We start from the raw sequence: 3,614 nt of genomic DNA, 5'->3' as shown, positions 1-3,614 counted from the left end.
GGGGTTACAGATCAGATGACCTCTCCTGGCTTTTTGATCTTGATTTTGCACTTGCAGGAGTGGAAGTGTCATTATTTCCTGTTAAGAGGTAAGGGGTAACCAGATGGTTATGACCATAACCTTTACCTTTTGGTTTTAAGGGTGTCAAGTGTGTAGCTGTGCTATGAAGGGGATCCTTGTCCACAACTTGGTCACTTTAGAACATTAACACCCCCCCCAACCCTCTTGTCCCCAAAACCCAGACAGAAGGAGCACAGTGAGCCAGTCCCCAGGCCAAGGGCACAGGTACAGCCTGCTTGTTTGCTATTTCTAAATTGTTTGTTATTTGTTGTATTTTATTAGTACAAGTGAGCCAAGCTGCAGCCTCTAACTGGATTTGGAGCAGGGAAGGGAAGGAATGATTGAGAATGAAACTCCTGTTGAAGAGTTGTGCTAGTGGGAGAGAAGCAGGATGAAGAGACCAGTAGTCTGTACTGCTACAGAGGAGAGCACCGGTTTAAGGGTCAAGTGGTTAATGATAGGAAGTGGGAAGGTTTGCCATATCTGCTGCTACTCTTTGTATGGAGCGAGACAATGTGGATCTCTGACCACAGAATCAGCTGGGAGTGATTAAGATGTGTTTAGGCTCGGCTGTAGCTGCTTGCCTTGAAGAAGGTCCCTTTTGGCCTCACAGTCTGCCTTTGCAATTTTTTGTGTGTTGTTCAGAAAGACTAAAGAATAGGTTGCCTGGTGCCACTTAGGCCTTTTTGTGTTCAGGTGAGAACTCCTTCAGCCTGTGTCTCTGTTCTGGCCTAAAGACTTCTTCAGTCTGACCTCTACAAGCTGGCTGACCTCTTCTGACTACTGCTGTTTGTTGCTGCATAGGAGAGATTGCAGTTCTTGGGTTTGGTACCCTGGCAGTGTATTGTACAGGATGCCACCTGAAGGTACAAGCTGAATCAGCTCAGGTGGTAGTTGGATAGTTAAGAAAGTATCTCTATGAAGTTTCTAGCATTCTTTTAAACATGCAGTGAACCTAATTTATGCTAAAAACATGCTTGGCTGTCAAAGAAATTGTAATTGGTGCATGTATAGGAGCTCAGGGAGCTCTCAACTGTGCTGATGAAACGATAATGTAACATTCAGAATGAAATCAATCATTGTATCTTCATCTCATTAGAAGATAATTTTCTTCTGTGTATTAAGCTTAAATGTCAGAGGAAGGGAGTAGAGGGAGAATAAACAAAGGACTCTGAGAAGGAATTTATCCTGTTTCTTTAAATCAGTTTGCCAGAAGCTTGGTAAAAAGAAATTGGGAGACACTGAGGGAATCAGGCTGTTAGGGGATGCTACTTATTTCAAAAAAGTTCCTTGATCTGTGTGGGAGGGAAGCTGCTTTTTCTGTGACTGCTTGCCATTGGCATGTAAGGGACCCTTTTCTTCCTTATAATTTAAAAAAAACATTATTTTCTCCTTTGCAAGAACAGGGTCATAGTCAGACTAAGAATCTGAAAGGCATCAGACAGACCAGACAGTTTGTCAAACAAGGAATGTCTAGCTAAATAAATAATATAAACATTAATATGACATGTAGCAGTTTGTGGGTATGTATGGTTAGCCATAAACTAACCAGTTTGGGTACAGTTTGTAGTGTCAATGGTGACAAGGAATTTGGTGCAGACTGGTTACCTAGCTAGTTTACCTGGGAATGTCATGAAAACATAATTTCCATATTAAATATGTGGAATCATCATTTCATATTGCCTGACAATACCCCGTTAAATAACCAGTTGTCTTCTCTTGTCTAGACAGAATGGAAAAATAAACCCCTGATATTGCAGAAACTCATTCATCACCATGATCTGAAGTACTCAGAGCAGACAATATTATGATATATTATAATATGTCAGTAGGCTCTCCCTTTATGTGATATGCCTGAGCCTTTTGGATAGGATGGGATATAAGTCTAAACAAAAAATAAATAAACAAAGCTGTCAGATTACATTACCTTTCAGAGGTTCCCAAAAGATGGATATAATAATAAACTGTGCCACATTCATGAGCTTCACAGTGAGCTTCTCGGTGAGCTTCACAGAAACAAATGTAATCCCCAAGGCTCCAAGGAGGTACCAAGAGCAAAAGATTTTGGTTTGGAAGTCATGGTTCTTGAGTCCTAATCTTTTGCTTGCGCTCCCAGATCAATTCAGTTTCCCTCTGTTCATAGTCTGTGGTTAATTTATGAACCATCACTGCCATTGCAGTACTGCTAAATTTGATGTCTGTCTTGAACAACATTACAATGTGTAAATAGAATTCCCTGCTCGAGGACAGTTGTACAGAGGAACGCAAAAAGAGAAAATGCACAACATTTATTGATAGAACTGTTGTTAATGAAGTGTGTATTATTTTTCATGTTGTAATAGCATACCCCTGGGATACTTTTATCAATTATTATTGGTATATCAGTTACTGTATGTGGATAGTTATATTTATTTTTCCATGTAATGCTTCTAGCCAACATTCATCTTGGCTTTTCTACTTTTTTTGAAAAAATGCTAAGTGCCCTTCAGGAAGTCGGATGATGTGTTATAATTTGCCAAATCTAATGTTCTGTAGTATACAGCAAGAAGTTGCTCAAAATAGGTAGTGACCATGTTATGTCATAGGTAGTGACATGTTAGTATTATGAAAACCATGATGTATACTATTTATCTTAAGACCAAGTATATGTGGGTAGGCATAATACATTCACACACAACCTTAGCAATAACACTCTGGTGTCTGTAATGGTACCTCAGTCCCTATACTCATAAAATCTTAAGCATGTATCAGCAGAGTTGAGCAGTTACACACATTAGCAAGTTTGCAAGGTGGTTTGGATAACACTGGGGAATTTAACATTAGTCCGCAAATATAATTCTTTAAGGACTCCTTAAAGTCATTTGATTAACACACTTTTGATTTTGGGTCAGTCTTTTCACTGCTTCAGAATATTCTGAGTTTAAAGGTCAATGAGCTATTAAACTGCACATCCTTCCATGCTCCTGTTGTAAAGAGCTTAAAAGAAAGTCAAACTCTGTCAGCTAAAAGCATGAAAGAAACCTCAGTAATATGATATTTAAAAACACTTTTTTTCCCCTTTGGGTTTGAGATTTTAAAGCATCACACTTAAACTTTTGCACCTGCCTTGTAGTCATCATATGTCCTGGATTGCCAGAACATGCATCATAGACTGCATTCTCTAATGTGGACATGAAATTTAAAATCAAGCACATCTGGATTCTGCTACAAACTCTGTCACTGCAGTGGTATTACACAATTTTCTATGCCTCTTTGCCTCAGTTTCCCCATCTGTAAATACAGAGTTGCACAAATAAAAATTGCTTTAGAAGATCAAGCGTTTTTCCTTTATAACTTATGGTATCATCAAGTGGAGAGTTTCACACAGCAATAAAAAGGCTCAGACAAGGGTAGTTGTCCAGCAAACCAGTTAATGTTGTCTTATTGTTGTTAAAGTGGTTTGTTAAATGAATTATAAAAGATATTCATAATATTTTCTGGAAGAATGAGTAGTTCTGATTTGTTATCAGTCAATTGTCGTGTGTGTGTGTGTGTGTGTGTGTGTGTGTGTGTGT

The 3,614-nt window shown here is 38.8% G+C and overlaps 1 protein-coding gene across 2 annotated transcripts in view; it reads left to right on the top strand.

The window, feature by feature from the left end:
* The window catches only part of PCDH11X (protocadherin 11 X-linked), a 1,731,112-nt gene that overhangs the window by 840,199 nt on the left and 887,299 nt on the right, over window positions 1-3,614 (top strand). The window lies entirely within an intron of this gene.

Source organism: Gavialis gangeticus, unplaced genomic scaffold (genome assembly GCF_001723915.1).
Source record: "Gavialis gangeticus isolate Ggan-Ray unplaced genomic scaffold, GavGan_comp1, whole genome shotgun sequence".
Taxonomy (NCBI): Eukaryota; Metazoa; Chordata; order Crocodylia; family Gavialidae; genus Gavialis; species Gavialis gangeticus.
The sequence above is the reverse complement of the archived record's forward strand: the minus strand, read 5'-3'. Positions and strand labels throughout refer to the sequence as shown.